We start from the raw sequence: 16,798 nt of genomic DNA on the forward strand, positions 1-16,798 counted from the left end.
GGAAGTGGGTATAAAGAAGCCAAACAAAGGGCTGTGAATCATTGGAGTGGACATTCTTCCTGGAGAGAGGGGAGTCCTGCACCAGGCTTTAAAAAGACATCTGGCAGGGACAGGAGTATTCCTGGCAGCCTGCTGGTAATGGCCCCAAAATAGAAACAACCCAATGTCATCTTCAGTAGAGTGGATATATAAAGTGTGGTACAGTCACAGAGTGAAGTACTCTCCAGCAAGACAGGGACTGAGCCACACTCAACAATATGGGCGAATCTCACAAATGTAATACAAAACAGAACACACAGTTCAATGCCATTTGTTATGTAAACCATGTAATATGTATCTATGTCAGGTTTGAGAACTGAGGACTGTGTGACCCTTAAGGAGAAGTAATGGAGGGAGGAGTAAGGGATGGAGGATCACAGGGATCTCATGTTAGGTTTCTCTTATTCAGATGCGTTTGTTTTATAAAATGTCACTGATGTGTATGCTTACTTTTTTGCATACTGTTCTGAATATACGTGTGTGGGCTCAGTCCCTTGAGTTGTGTCCTACTCTTTGTGACCCCATGGACTTTTTGTGACTCTTTGCCAGGCTCCTCTGTCCATGGAATTTCCCAGGCAAGAATACTGGAGTGGGTTGCCATGCACTCCTCCAGGGGGTCTTCCCTACCCATGGATCGAACCCATGTCTCCTGAGCCTCCTGTGTTGCAGGCAGATTCTTTACCTAATGAGTCATTGGGAAAGCCCATTCTGGACTTATCTTATATTTCAAATCATTCTTCATTTTCCCACCCTCTACGGCAAGGGGTTGAATGAGCCTTGGGGTAAATAGATAGCCCTAGAGCTCTCGATAACCAGCAGCTGGGAAAGTGCCAGTTGGGACGCTTCAGAAATGGGGCCATTTTGAGTAGAGCTTGTGCTTCTGCAGTGCTGGTTCTGAGTCTTGGGTCACTGGTTTTGTCTCACTGAATTTTAACCTTGCTGTTTATCCTTGTCCCCTGACGTTATAGTCCTCTCTAATCAAATGGTCTCTGTAATAGCCAACGCAATGTGAGCTCACTTGCTGGGTCAGAGGCCAGCCCATAGTCCACTTTCTACACATGCTTTTCCTCAGGTGTCTGCAAAACAAACATCCATTCCCTTCACTCCCCTTCTGAGTCTAAATAAATCCTGAGGTGGCTGGAAAGGAAGCTTCACCAGCCTGAGTGACCTGATGAGAAATCTCTCCTGTGAAACCTGATGGGATGGACTTAGGAGTTTCAGCTTCTAGATACCCAGCGGGTGACGTTACAAGTATTAGAGGATCATCTGCATATGATTGACAGAGCAGGGAAAGAGAGAGAGGCCCATTCTATGAATCTCACAGGAGGTGACAACGAGCTACCTGAATGGAACAGCTTGGCACAGGCAGGGCTGAGAATCCCTCTTGAAAAACCATGACTGCACAGGCCCCATCCACGCTGTCTGTGGCGGGTCAGCTGGCTTGGAGAAAACAACACTCCTCCACGTGACAGTCCCCACATGCTGCGGACTTGAGAGGGAAATCCTCTGGATTCTGACAGCGCTCCTGGGGCTCAGCCCCGGCCCAGCCCTGAGGCTGCCGTGGGAAGAGAGCCTGGAGAAGCTGCATGGTGCTGCCATTGCTTCTCCAGTGACCAGCGAGAGCTGCAGCCTGAACGCCTTTGTTCTTCTCATCCCCAGTGGCCTCCTCTGACTGGGGCCTCAGAAACCCAGCCCGGCCTTTCCCTCTTTCTCCTCACTCACCCGCTCCTCACTCCCTCCCACTTACTTCCACATTTCATTGGAGAGCAGAGCGCTTCTTAAACCTCACAGTTCCCCAGAGTTTGTTCCCCAGTATTGTTACTGCTCTAGAGGAATCAGTTCTATCCCTCCCATTCCCTCATGCTCTTCTCTCGCTTTCTCAGATTCTCCTGCTGGTGTTCCTTCCCATGTCTACAAAGGCAGGAGAGAGAGGAAGGCCAGCAGAGGGCAAAGAGCACCAGAGCTGAATCAGGAGGCAGATGAGCTGTTTGGGTTTGGTCACTGATGTGAATGACTTTGGGCAAACAGTACAGATTTTTGCCTGGGCACCAGTGTTGACATCTGCAGACGGAGTTGGGTCCCCCCAGGGCAGAAACCCAATGCCACATGTTATGTCGGTATTGGTGCCATGAGGATGCAAAGAATAAAACTGTCCTGGCTTTTACAAACTTACTGAGTAATGTCACATTCTTTATCACACACACACACACACACATTCAGATAGAGAGATAAATTGATAGATAATTACTGGGGGGAGAAAACTGGATAAATGAAGGATCTTATAGTCCACTGAATCCAATAAAATCTTGCAGAGAATGAACCAGATTTATTCTTTCCTTGAATTCACTTGACTTGCTCCTTGTATTCAGGTGTGGTGCTCCACCCCAGTTTTTCACCATTGGTTGAAATAAGGAAGCACTTAAAGCTGGGTTTTTTTTTTTTTTTTTGCTGCCGCAACGATCTGCGGCTGGTTCCTGCTTGTGGCAAAAAAACAATCTTAACCAGATGAATGAAGGGCATGGGACACACAACACAAATCAGAGCTGTAAACCAGGCTTATTCCTGAGTGAAACACACCCTAAACAGAGCTTGTGCTTGCCCTTTGCACTCCTAGGACCCCCTAACTGGGTAAAGAATAGTCCCACCATTATCTAGCTCCTTGTAGTCAACGTCCCCTTCCTTATCAAACTTTGCGGACGACTTACCTAAGGCCTATGCAATATTCTGAAGACAAATTAGAAATCACCTTCTGGTTTTTCCAGAGGTGACTAATCCAAAGAGCAGTAGGAACGTGAAGGACATGAGGACATGACGATGTGAACAACAGTTCTGAGATAACTATGTCCAGCAGCAGTGTGGTGAGTTGCTGCTGCTGTTTTTCATCCATCAGCAAAGATGAAATCTTGGTCCTCTGCACGAGGCTCAGTGACCAATGCATACATCTGTTGTTTGGTCCTGGAAGAATGGAAAGCTCTAGAGTCAGGCTGAAGACTTGCAGCAATGCTGATGTTTCACAGAGCCCAGAGAGAGCCACACATTCGAGCTGACCTGTGCACGCCCGGCCTCACAGCCTGCGGGTTTGCCTTGGTTAGCATGACAGACCGAACTTACCCTCCATCAGAGTGGACGAGATGGATTTGTTCCCCTTTCGTTGTGTCTTTTCTGCAAACTAGATGCCAGGCTGCAAGCTCAGGAGAGTCTGCCTTTCTGGAACACCATTTGTTTGGACAGGACAGGCCAGCAAGGCTTTTCATCTCTTTAAAGCTCCTAGGGCAGAGAGCATATTTGAGGAATTCCTTTTTTCAAAGTTTTTTTTTTTCTTTGCCCCTTCCAACACTTTGTTTAAGAGAAAATGAGATGTCTATCTTCTGTTTCCTTATTTTTTTTCAGGAAAGCAAAGGGTTGTTGACTTCCTCCCTCTCCCCTCCCTTCCTTCCTTCTTCCCGAAGGTACTCATCTGAGAAAAAGAGAACGAAGTATTGTTCCTGTTCTCTTTCTTAAGTCATTCGAAACACTGTCCCTGCGAGTTCTTTAAGTTCCCTGCAATCTGTACACAAGGAGGGAGAAAGAGAGGGAGAAAGACAGACAAGGGACCAGGTAAACCTCGGGGGCGGCTGCAGCCACTCAGACTCAGGAGCTGGTAAGTTACCCACGCAATCCTTTCTACTTCCATTTCAATGTCCCTGCGATGGATGTTGCTGTGGGCATCTTCCACAGAAAATGCCTTACTGGGTGTAATCCTTAAAGGGTGTGACTGAAGGATGGCCCAGAATTGAAGCTTGTATGTCTTTTTTTTTTTTTTTAGAGAATACTGATGTTCTGCAGGGTTGAGCCTGGCAGAACTGGACATAGAATTGCACTGGGCTAAGAAGGACATTGTGTTAAATCTGAATTTGGGCACAGATAAGCTGGTGGGTTAACCAAGAGCCACTGGAGTGCCGTGGCTCTCCAGAGAATTCACTCTTCCTCAGTGCTGTGTCCTGGGAGCCTTCTCAGGGTGTCTGTTAAGAACTGTGGTTTGCTCTGGGGATTTTGTTACCCATTGTCTCGATGGAGGTGCCTACTCTTGTTCTTTCCTTTTCATTCAACATCCCCCACCTCAAAGAGGACTGTTAATTTGTGACTGTTATCCTGCCTCACTGAGGCAGGAGGAAGAAAAAGAAGAGAATGTCACTTTGAATTGTACTGTAAGGGGGAGGGTGTGGTTATGTGTTCAGGCTCCACATGTGGGTTGAGTATAAATTTATTATCCACTGTCATTTGAAGATGTCATCTGCCACACAAAAGAGGGCAAAGATTTAGGGGCAAGCAGCTTTAATTTTGGAAAACAGCATGCCTGTAGGATAGGGAGATTGAGATCGATCACTTGCATCAGTAAGGGTGAAAAACCCAGCTAAACACTGAAGAATGTTTATCCAGTGCCTGGTTTTTTAAGCATCAAATAGAATACAGCAAACCAGTCAAGATTATACACACAATTAATTTTTAAAAGTCTATCTTGCTTCCTTTAGATTCATCAGAAAGTATAATGTTACAAAGAACTCATCATGGCAAGCCACAAGGGAGTCAAGATCACATTGTCAAAAATAGACCAGCCAGGTTGCTCTGAAAGACTGTGTATATTTACTAATATTAATCATCCAACCCAGAGAGGTGTTGAATGGCTGAAAGACAAAGGACAGGCAGAGGTTTTTTCTTATATTCATTTCTATGAAATTTACCGATTGAAGTCATCTGGGATGTGAACAGTGTAATAAAATTAGCTGTTCTCTCGTTTATAAATTAATTTGGCCAGACTATGCATTAACCATGCTCAAGTAATTAATCTTTATTTAAAACTGAGCCATCTTAATAGGAGTAAGAAAATATGATAAAACTGGACTATTTATGTGGGTTTTGTTCCATTAGTCAGACTTCTTTTTTCTTCTCCTTTTTCTCCAAGAGACTTTCCTTAGGAGCACTATAAAATGAGCACTGGGGAAGAGATATGATAGCGTTTTCCTGCTTGTGGAGGCACAATTACACTACTAATAACTGAAAGTGGTTTCTAGCTCCCCTCCCACCTACCCTTATTCACCCCGTTTCATAGATCTTCAGGTCAAAAGGTAGCCGGGACTGATCAGCTTGGGCATTTTTTTTTTTTTTCATCTTTTATCAGCAACTGTGACTCAGTAGAAAACTCAGGGCTGCAATTTTCGTGCTTCTTTCAGTTTCATTTTTCCTTGATAATATATTTAATTTTATGCCCAGTTAGAACGACATCAGAGGATACTATCTCACTTGGGTTATTGAATAAAAGCATCAGATGCAACACAATACGAAAACAAATGGCAGCAGAGTCACACTGGCAACTTAGGCAAAAGGTTAGTCTGTCTTTGGCACAGAAAACAGCCCCTCCTGAGGCTGTGTCTCCAATGTGGCCCAAGATTAAGGAGCTCAGGGTAGGTTCTTTTCTGTAAAAGAAAAAATACATATTCAGTATTTCCATTTGAGTTGTTAAGTCATTGCCATGAGAATGTTGGATACTGGGGAAAAAAATGCAGCTCCCTAAAGAAGAAAGTCATTGACAAGCTTAACCTAGTTGCTACCAATCTGTCTTCACTCAATTCCAAGGAGTGAGTTGGCATTTGCGGAAACTTCCAGTGTGTGATTCTTACTCGGAATCATCAGAAGCTCTTCTGTGATATCATTAAGGAAACTCCAGCTTGAAATGAGCCAGAATTTGACACACAGAAGGTTGCATTAATTAATTTGCGCCAAAGCTGTACATATAACTAAACCATAAGTTTGCTGTATAAATGTTAAATCATGTTAGCGTGTGTCCTGTGGGCTGATATGTGAATTAAATGCGAATAAGCAGAACATCAAAGCACAGGCTTTGTTGTTATCCAAACCTGGGTTTGAATTCCAGCTTTGTCGCTTACTGTCTGACACTTATTTTGGCCAGGTAATTAACTCCTCTAAGCTGCAGTTTCCCCTAACATAAAATTGCATCTGTGTAATTGAGTTGTAGTGAGGATTAAACAAGATTATTTATGTAACACAATTAATACAAAGTGTGGTAAGTAGTAGGAGTCAACCCATGTCAGATGTAATTTTAAAGTCTTATATTAATACTTAAAGGTACTGTCTTTTGAATGCAGAGAGTAGAATATATACACTATAATTTGTATCAGATCCTTGATCAATACTATACCAAGAGTCTGTCAAAAAAAAAAAAATCATCCCTCATAGCTTTAGTGTCGGGCACACATTGAGTTAAGCTATCCTGAATCCCAAAATCTTGCAAAACAAAGGAAAGCAGAGTTTAATGTTTTGATGTTTATCTCTGCTGATGGCAGAAACAGCCCGATTTCGCCTCATTAAAGTGCGAGTTGTGTTCAGCAGAGGAGAGAGTAGGGGAGAGTTTGTCTTGGGATGAAAGCCTTCAGTTTTCATCATGAAGAGACTACATGATGTTGTAGACTTTTCATTCTCCCTTTCACCCACTTCCCCAAGACCGTGAGCTCTGAGCTGTTGATGACCTTTTCCCTGGCAGTGGAGGGCTAGAGACTCTATTTTTTTTTTTTTTTTGGGGGAGGGGGGGGAGACCATTGTGGCAGTTTGTGACTCAGCCAGAGACGAAAAGATTTGAAGGGACATGGTCTCCTCACAGTAAGGACTAAGCACACTCAGTGACCCCTCTCCTCAAACATTTTAGCAGCAAGCCACCGATCACCAATAAAGAGAACACGGGTATCACTACTGTGTGTGTGTGTGTGTGTGTGTGTGTGAGAGAGAGAGAGAGAGCTCCAACTGCTATATTTCTCTCACTCTAAACTTTAAAACCTACATGCTAGTTAGTCTATCCAGTAATAATGATACTTTAACTTAGTTAAACTTCCCTCTCCACTTTACCAGAGCAAAACACAACCACAAAAATGACCAGAAATCGACCACCAATATCCCGAACCGTTGAGGCTCCTTTGTTAGAGTCAGAGGCCCTGACACAATAGAGACTCGCTTGCACAACTTAACCTTTGGAGAGTAGATTGAAGCTGTGTTGTTCTACCCTGAAGTGCAAAACAAGCGTCTTCTCAGGTGGCTTAGGATAAGAGAACAAAGACCAGACTAGAGTCAGGGCGCTTCTGCCAACCTCTGCCGCCCTCTCCACGTATGACCTGACAGGTCTGCACTTGCTTGGACCTCGGTTTTCTCGGTAAAATGATGAAGTTGGATGACACCCGTGACTCTCAGGGGCGACTGTGTGTGTGAGTGTGTATTAGAATTCATCTGGGACTTGTTCACACTCTTCTACCCACTGCACTAGATGACCTGTAAGACTCTCATGCTGACATCCTGTGATTTTCTAAAATGGGTGATCACTGTTTTGTTCTATCTTCTTCAGGATTGCATTGACATTAAAATGTATTTTTACATTTTTGTTCTAAGAACCATACTTTTAAGCATAATTCCTATTTGGCATTGGATGTACTCTTTAGAAATTAGTTTCAAATATATCAATTGCTATTCTAGAAGCTGTTAGTTTTATGGAGTAAGGAATATGCAACCAATCTGATCAATATTCTATAATGACATATATTATAAAGAGCAATTACTTACAATTATAAATATTGGAATTCTATATGAATAGCGCTTTTTGATTTATGCTTTTATATATTATTTGTCTCTTATAGTGAGCATGCATCCTTTCTTTGATCAAAGAAAACACAGATACTGTTTTCATATTCACTTGAAAGAATATAGAGTCTTTAAATATAAGATTCTTTATATAAGTTTTTTGGTTTTATTTTCACCGTTTTACAATGTGTGTTTTGCTGAGCCTTTATTAGAAGTTAGATCCTTGTCCCTAAGTTAATACTGACATGGAAAGGTGAAAGATTGATAATGGTGTTTGAAAAACCAGCACCCACAAGTCATGTTTAATCTGCTATTAAAAGAAAACTCTTTGTGGCTAATAAGTAGAGCAGCGATGGATATAGTTCTCCACGTGACAGAGAGACAGCAGATACTTTGATGTGCACTGTCAGAAACAGCTAGCCTAATGATGGCTATTCTTTTTAACTATTCAAATATCAAATACATTTAGATAAAAAAATAAGAGCTTGTCTTCATCAGAAGTCATGTATAATACATAAGTTCACTAGAAAGTAAGCACCATGAGGACAGGGCCTTCTTTTGTTCACTGCTATAAGCGTACAGCCTAGAACATATAATAGATGCACAAGATATTTGTTGAACGAATGGTAAATAAGTGGGCTGTAGAGTGAAACATGCCATTTTTAGTTAATACTAAACACAGCAGTTAGTAAGTTAAAAATCAGTCAAACTCTCTGGGATTCTGGACAATGCCAAACTGGCGGCTTGACATGTTTATTTCCCACCTGAATTGACTGAATGGCTTACTCCTCCATCACATGCCTGGGGCTGCTACATGTATATTAATGTGTCATCTTGGTAAGGACCCTACCCACTTGTTCATGGGTGATAAATATTTACCAGATACACAGAAAAGACTGTTGGTTGCATTTTGTTTTCCATTTCTTTTCTGGGCAGATGATGGGTTAGCACATTGTTTTTGGCGAGAGAGAGCATGGTCATTTGTTTTTCCTTGACTGAGGCAGTCGTGAGCCAGGATTTAGCCTTGTAGGAAATGCTCAGCGCTCTCTGGTTTTTACAGGCAGGGCTGTAAATCCAAGTTAAAGGGATGTCACTTGGGTTGAGTTTACACAAACATGAAGGAGTGAATTCAGGGAGGGAAACATGATATCCTTGTGGTGCACAATACCCTTTCCTTTATATAATTAGGCACTGGAGACAGCCAAAACGAACCAATACTGGCCTGTGGCAGTTTTGCACTTACATGGCAAATGTAAAAGTCGTAAATATATGTATAAATATGATAACAACTTTGCTGTCTTAGTTGTTAAGACCTCTCATTGGTAAAGCCTATCTCTTTGGTGCCAAATACCAGGACCACACAAAGGAATTCTTCCCCCTTCTCTGTTCCTATGATCTGTTACGGCCCCACTTTGACCTCATTCTGTGATGGCCACTGGTATTAATGGGGAATGAGATAACCACAAGAGCACCACCACCACCCGCAGCATTTATGGAAGAGTTTTTAGCAAGTCTGGGGCCTGCCAAGAACTTTACGTACATTATTTCACTTAACCCTCCCATTCTAAGAAGTAGGCACTTTATTCTCCCCCACTTTAGAGATGAGGAAAGGCACCTACCTTGTTTAACAGATAAGCTAGAAAAAAATAAATGATTTACGCAAGGTCACTGAATTGATGTTGCTTGTTTTCAGGTTGCTCATTAAAGAGGAAGCAGCTGATAACTTTTTTTTTTTTTAATTAGGTATCCCTTAAGGTGTGCATGCATCCTCAGTCACGTTGCTTTGTGACCTCCCCCCACGCCCCCACACACAGACTGTAGCCCACCAAGCTCCTCTGTCCATGGGATTCTCCAGGCAAGAATGCTGGAGTGGGTTGCCATTTCCTCCTCCAGGAAGGAAAGGTTTGACCTAGGGGTCGAACCCACATCTCCTGCACTGCAGGCAGATTCTTTACTGCTGATCCATCGGGGAAGCACATCCCTTATGGCAGTGTTCCTCAAATGTAGTCAACCAACAAAGTGGTATCACCTGGGGATTTGTTAGAGAAGCAGAATCTCAGGCTGTGCCCCAGACCCCCTGAATCAGAATTGGCATTCCAACATGATCTCCATATGATTCAGGTGCACATCCATGTTTGAGCAGCACTGCCTTAGGGTTTTGACCTGTTGTATACACAGGTTGACATAGGTCCCTGTCCTATGGAGTTACAAAGCCTTTTCATAAACTCTGAACTTGTCCAAGACAGCATTACTCCCTCTTGGATAATGGTGTTACTCGACAAACTTCAAGTCTATTCAGCTCTGAGCAACATTAGGCATGACTTTTATGGTCTCAACTAGCAACGTGATACCATACAAAGGGACCCTGATAATCTCAGAGAGTAAAGGTCTGGGGTATTGTTATTCAAGTGTGTTCTGAGAGCCCAACATCAGAGTCACTGGGATAGATTCCTAGACACCTCTCCAGCTCTGATGAATCTGGGGAGGGGCCTCAGAGGGGAACATCTTCCTTGTGGTATCATCTTGTGGCTTAAGGAAGACCTAGCAGGGGCAGTGACAAGTATGGGGAACATCATTCCAAAAAGGTGTCCAGCTTTTTCAGCAGTTTGAAAAAATATTTAAATGCAAGAGTACAAGATAGAGTATCTCAGATTATCTTCTTCCAGGAAGAAGAGGTATTCTGCCAGCTTCTTCCTTTGAAAGCTGGAGGACGGGGACAAGAGACCCCCTGCTACCCACCTCTGGGAAAAGAGGGGCGGGTCCCCAGCATCACCGCCCAGGAGCAGATGCCAGCACACACCCCTCACTCTTCCCAGTTCGAAAGAATCCTTAGAGCTTCCTCTGCACTGGGGACTCACCGTTCTGGCTTAGAACAGAAATCAAGAGGGGGCTATTGTTGGAGGGGTGGGGAAAGGAAGCCGGGCCGGAAGATTGCAAGGGAGAGGACCGGAATAGCCTCTGGTTGGCTTGGGCCCGGACAAAACGCCTCTGCTGGATGGAGGTAGTGGCTTCTCCCCCTTAATCGAGCCCCTCTGGCCCTCTTCCACAGGAAGTATAGGGAGAGAAAGAACTTTGAGTTTTCGGTGCTGTTTTATGGAACACCCACCACAAAAGCCACTACTTGTCTCTTGCTGTTTTTCTAATTCAGGTGGTTTTCTTCCCCATAGCATAGTGGAGCTTCCTCTCCTTCCCTCCACACCTAGTAGCTTTTTCAGTTAAAAAAAAATGTACAAAGAGGGATCTTTCTTATCCTGAAAAATGTATGAAATGAAAACTTTGAAGGTGCTATAAGGAGCACCATACTTAATCCATCAAGGTGGGGCTCCTGCACTTATAGAACTTGAACTCTTAGGGTGAAGAACAAGCAAAAAGTTCTACAAGGTTACTCCTCGGTATATCCAGAATCCTAGCCCCTACTGGATTTTTTAAGAGAGCGGGGCAATCATGGTGTTTCTCGACACTTAGGAGATGGCCAGTACACAATGCAGCAAGCAAGCTGAGGTCTGCTCCCACATGCCCACAGCTCCTCTGCGCCCAGCGTTGTCTACACAACCCCCCGGGGTGGAGAATTCTTATCTGCTGGCTGCAGCCTAGGCCATGAGTCTTAATGAGGATGTTGGAGAAGAAGAGAAGAGCCTAGGTTTTGGAAAAGAAGGTGCAGCTCAGTAATACATCATTTTGGTGTGTCTGCACAACCTTTAAGTGCTCAGATGTCTCACACTTTACACTAGCTCCTCTTGCTCTTTCGGAGCCTCCTAGGAAAGGAATTGTGGTATCACATACTTGGTGTCTACAGTTAGGAAGGACATTCAGCTGTGAGCAGATCCTACCCCAGAAGGATTAGGATAGAAAGTGCCAAGTGTATTTGCCTTCAACCAATGTGGATTTTTTGGGAGACAGTGTTGGTTTACTTAATAATGGGTTATCTCTTCTGTTCATGGCACATGTGCTTTACACACATGTGTATAAACACAGATACATAGAGACTATCCAAAATCACGGGCTCATATAAAAGGAAACTATGGATTAACCCCTAATTGTTCATTTGACCAAGAATGTAGTATCTGATTCTCAGTCCCCTGTACTTTCATATAGATTTACTATTGTAATTAAATTTTTCCTAGTGATGATAAAAAAAAAAAATCCCTGAGTTTTGTTAGCTAGTGGCAGTGGAGGAGAAGAGAGGACTTGTGTTATTGCAAGAAATTCATAAAGTGTTCCATTAACTTATTGTGTGTTGATTTGAGAATGTTATTAATGCAGGCGAGAAAGCTAAACTCTGAGTTAGTGATAGAGGCTTGAGTGTGCTCATTGACACATGGACAGAAGGCAAGTGAGTGAACCTAAAAGCATGGAAATTTAATATATGACAAAAATAGCCTTGCATATCAGAGAGGAAAGTTAGATTATGTAACTAATTGTTGGGACACCTAGGGAGAAAATCAACTTATATCTGTTCTTTATTTTGTAAAATTCAAGGTAGATCAACGATTTAAAATGTTAAAAATAAAAACATAAAAATAATAGGAAAATGGTAGATTTTTTTTTAATCTCGAAGTAGGAAAAGTCTTTCTGGTTTCATCTAAAAGCCTTAACATTTGTTATACATTACAATTAAAAAGCTTCTATAGGGCCCAAATTCAATAAGCAAGATCAAAATAGCAAATAAAAAACTAGGGGGAAAATTGTAAACATATATATCACAAAGAACTTAATATGACCAGAAAATGGGCAGATGACATGAAACACATTTCATATTAAATGAAATGTAGTTAGTTCTTAAACATGTGAAAAATCAAAGATAATATGTTGTTGTTGTTGCTCAGTTGCTCAGTCGTGTCCGACTCTTTGTGACCCTGTGGACTGCAGCACACCAGGCTTCCCTGTCCTTTACTATCTCCCACAGTTTGCTCAAATTCATGTCTACTGAGTCAGTGATGCCATCCAACCCTCTCCTCCTCTGTCATCCCCTTCTCCTCCTGCCTTCAACCTTTCCCAGCACCAGGGTCTTTTCCAATGAGTCAGTTATTGCATCAGGTGACCAAGGTCTTGGAGCTTCAGCTTCAGCTTCAGCATCAGTTCTTCCAGTAAATATTCAGGGTTGATTTTCTTTAGGATTGACTGGTTTGATCTCCTTGCTGTCCAGGGACTCTCTAGAGTCTTTTATTCATAATAAATAAATGCAAGTTAAAACTATGAGATACTACTTTTTACCTACTTGATGAAACAAAAGTTGAGGCCCTTGTTGGCATATTTGTTTCTGTGGATCTGGAGAGTACTGTCATACATAGATGGTGGAATGGAGAATTAGTAAAACTTCACTGTAGAGAGCAATTTGTGAGTGTCTATAAAAATGTAAAAGTGACTCTTCTTAGAAATTATCTTACAAATATACTTAGATGATGTAAAAAGATATACCTACAATGCAAGATTAAAAAATAAGATTAGTATAGCATAATTGTTCATCAATACGGGATTGGATCAATTAAGTACATATCGATATATAATGAAAGTGCTTCTGATTTTAAGTTCCATGTTCTGATAATTTCCTTAAGGATGATCACTTCACATCCATCTACATCCCTCTTGTCCTTTCCCTGCCAGCATGTCACCAAATGCCAGATATAAAGCCACAGCCAGAGGCTATGTTCCTTCTCCTTCAGTTGCCTCTTAATTTATAGGGTCCCTATTCCCTTGGCAACATGTGAAATATGAGTGTAAACCAGGATGAGTAAACAGTCCTGGAAGCCAGCTATGAGGCGGGGTGGCAAGGCAGTATAGAGGAGTGGTTACAACCCCTGCTCTGGGGGCAGCTACTTGAGGTCAAGTCCCTACCCTCTCGCTTGCCAGTAGTGTGATCATGCATAGTTTAATTTTTTCATCTGCATGACAGGTATTAAAATAGCACCATCCTCTTAGGGTTTGTTGTGAGGATTAAGAGTGAAAATTCATGCAACTGCTTACTCACATTGCCTGCCTCATAGTAATAGTCAATAAATGTTAGCTCTTTTAATTATTAATCTGAACTTTCCCTCCTGCCCACAGGACCTGAAACTCTCTTGGGGGAGGTGGGAAGAGAGGCATCTAAGTTATCAAATTGTGTACTCATTAGCATCATGAACTTGGAATGCTGGGATGATTGAAGGGTTTGTTTGTTTGTTTGTTTTCAATCCAACAAGAATAAAGGGATAGACTGGAGTAATTTCTGCTGCCCCCAAGTCAGTATTATTGAGGGAAACTTCTTCCAAAATTCTATGCCCTGGAGTCAATTATATCCTGAAAATATGATGAATGCAGGCTGTAAAACTGCAAGATTGTATGTAACATTATGCTGGGAGTTGAGCCAGTTAAGCAGCAAGTTTCAATTTGCATGAAAAATGTGCCTTAAATTACATTTGGATCAAACTACCATTAAATATTAATATTAGGGCCATAGTATAACTTCCTCGCCATGGTAGCCATTTAATAAATATGAGTTGCAGTTTCAAACCAAACCAAACCAGACCAAAATCTTCCATCACTATGATGTGCATATGCCCCTGTTTCCCAGCTTTACTCTCAGTGCAGCACAGCAAGGGATGAATCTAAACCCAGCCAATCTGTGCATCCCTGTAACTTCAAGGGTCCCAGCCATGGATAGCAGACCTCTGGCAAAAACAATAAAAAATATTGGATGGCTTTTACATGAACTGAATTTCCCTTCTGTGTGTAAGGTGATAGTGAACCCTCTTTACATACATCTTACATATATATAAGGAACGAGTCACAGGAAGAGATTAAACAACGACCACTTCCAGACACTTTCTATCTAGACTTCTATTGGATGTACAAATTTGCTATAGGTAGCAGTTGAAGAGTCGAAAACTCATTGCTGCCAGAAGACCTGGATTATTCCAAATATCTTCCTTTGTATGCCTTATATGTTATTAGATCACATTCTAGAAGCTTCCAGAAGACATAGTTTAGCTTAATGGGTTGCCCTGCTTACTAATTCTTTCATGTGTGCCTGTTCTCCCTAACTACGTTGGAACCATATTTGCCAGAGACTGTTTTTTAACCATTTTTATACTCCCTCAGACAAGAACCCTCCAAATTCTTGTTGGTCTCATCTTAATTCTCTCTGAGATTCTTTGTAAAAGCTCTTATTATCCCCACTTTAAAGATGAGTAGACTAAAACTGAGAGAAACGGATGATTTGGCAGAAGTCATGCAGCTCTGTGAATCTGCAGGGTCTATGGAGTTATTGCAAGGAGTCAAGGGGTCTCTACTTGGATGTCAAGTGCCTACTGTTTGTACACTGACTAATGTTTTGAAAGTATAGGTACCTCTGCTTTCAAATATGGTTCTTTATATCATGGTAATTAATATAAATATAAATTAATTTAAAATTTTATTTTATTTATTTATTTTTTTTAATTTTATTTTATTTTTAAACTTTACATAACTGTATTAGTTTTGCAAAATATCAAAATGAATCCGCCACAGGTATACATGTGTTAAATTAATGTAAAATTTTAAATTACTGAATTAAAAATAGCTTTTGGTTATTTTGTATTTTTACTGGGGATTTGCAAAATGAGTTTAGTTCGTTAGTTATGGAATTTATGAAATTTACAAAGGGAATCATGCTGAGAAACCTGGAAACCACTGTCTGTAGACCAAAGCTGGGGTTTTCCAATAAATTATATGGAGGTGCTTTGAATAATCTAGGTCTTCTGGTATAAATGAAATTTTCCACTCTAAAACTGCTACCTATAGCAAGTTTGTACATTTGATAGAAATCTAGATAGAAAGTGTCTGGAAGCAGTCATTACTGTTTAATCTCTTCCTTTGTCTAACAACTATCTCCCCAAAGACTCCTGGTTCCTTCCTCTGTAACCTGTGTGACCTGGAGCAATCTGCTTAACCTATTTGTGTACCAGTTTCCTTACTGGCAAAGTGGGGGAAAGTGGAGAGCCTACCTCAGAGGCTGCTGTGAGGCCCCATGAGTTAATACACGGGATAACTTACACATCCTTGCTCCGTAAGAAACATTCAGCAATGTGGTGCTTGCTGTGCCACCGCTTGGCCCTGTTCTTGTCGCAGAGCTGGAACCTGATGGACCTTTTTTGGGATGAATTAATGAAAAGCGAAAACGTGGCGCAGGCAGCAAGGGCAATCCAGATCCGTATAACCTCTCCTCCACATCTCTTTAGTTACAGGCAGGGTTTCATGCAGATGCTGCATTTGGGAGTATTCACTTCAGTGAGCTCGAGATAGAGAGATGATGAGGTTTCTATATCTTCTGGTCCAGTAGCCTTTACAAATCTATCAATTTTATGCATTAGATTCATCAAAATATGCATTTAATGGATCAGGCAGGAAAAGTCTGGGCTTGGAGCTCATGTCAAGTACAGGCTTTATTCCTCATCAAAAACTATAAGAGGAAACAAGACCAGTAGACCGTCTAGATGGGAGGAGAAAAGCATTGCTTTCTTGCCACAAACCAAAATGCTGAGGATCACAGTTATGAGAGGGTCAAAGGAAGTTAGAATGACCTTTCATAGCAGGCTCAATGTTTATCTAGCTTAAAATTTCACTTCCAGATCATCCCATGGATAGTTATTTAGCTTTATTCCATAAACAACCTTTGAGCCAGATAGAAAGTTTTTCTGTTTTTCTTTTTTTCAGTGTTTGCAAAATGAGGTGTTGATGGCAGGAAAAAAGAAGCCCTCACTAGACTTTTAAAAATGGGCGACCCTGAGTGTCACTGCTGGCTGACATAGTTTTTTCTAACAAAGGTGTCAGGCATATGGACCAGTGCAGACACAATCGGCTTTTCCGAATTGGGTGCTTGTCCCAAGGCCAGGCGATAATAATCCTAGCAGCTAGTCACCCTTGGCTGTCCCATGTGGGCAAGGCTCTATGCTGGTGCTATGGACACTACATGAATAAAACCCAGTTTGAGCTTTCTATATTCACCTCCATCCATTGACCCTATTTCTACTCACTGCTACTGCTACTGCTGCTAAGTCGCTTCAGTCGTGTCCGAATCTGTGCGACCCCATAGACGGCAGCCCACCAGGCTCCCCCATTCCTGGGATTCTCCAGGCAAGAACACTGGAGTGGGTTGCCATTTCCTTCTCCAATGCATGAAAGT

General features: G+C 42.0%; 1 protein-coding gene and 1 long non-coding RNA gene across 3 annotated transcripts in view; one reads left to right on the plus strand and one right to left on the minus strand.

Moving 5' to 3' along the window:
• Window positions 1-891: 891 nt before the first annotated feature.
• On the minus strand, window positions 892-3,775 carry LOC129632820 (uncharacterized). Of its 2 annotated transcripts, none has more exons than XR_008704679.1 (3): window positions 3,151-3,288; window positions 2,745-2,994; window positions 892-2,513 (listed from the first exon to the last, which is right to left on the minus strand). It is a non-coding gene; the product is annotated as an uncharacterized LOC129632820 (long non-coding RNA). The 2 variants fall into 2 exon arrangements; XR_008704678.1 differs by lacking the exon at window positions 892-2,513 and adding an exon at window positions 3,643-3,775 and having other exon boundaries at window positions 2,529-2,994; window positions 3,151-3,306.
• ZNF366 (zinc finger protein 366) overlaps window positions 3,553-16,798 on the plus strand; it is a 64,542-nt gene continuing 51,296 nt past the window's right edge. Inside the window, exon 1 of the mRNA XM_055554538.1 lies at window positions 3,553-3,679. The gene's annotated coding sequence lies outside the window, so the exon portion shown is untranslated. The remainder of the gene's footprint in view (window positions 3,680-16,798) is intronic.

This window comes from Bubalus kerabau, chromosome 18 (genome assembly GCF_029407905.1).
Source record: "Bubalus kerabau isolate K-KA32 ecotype Philippines breed swamp buffalo chromosome 18, PCC_UOA_SB_1v2, whole genome shotgun sequence".
NCBI lineage: Eukaryota > Metazoa > Chordata > Mammalia > Artiodactyla > Bovidae > Bubalus > Bubalus kerabau.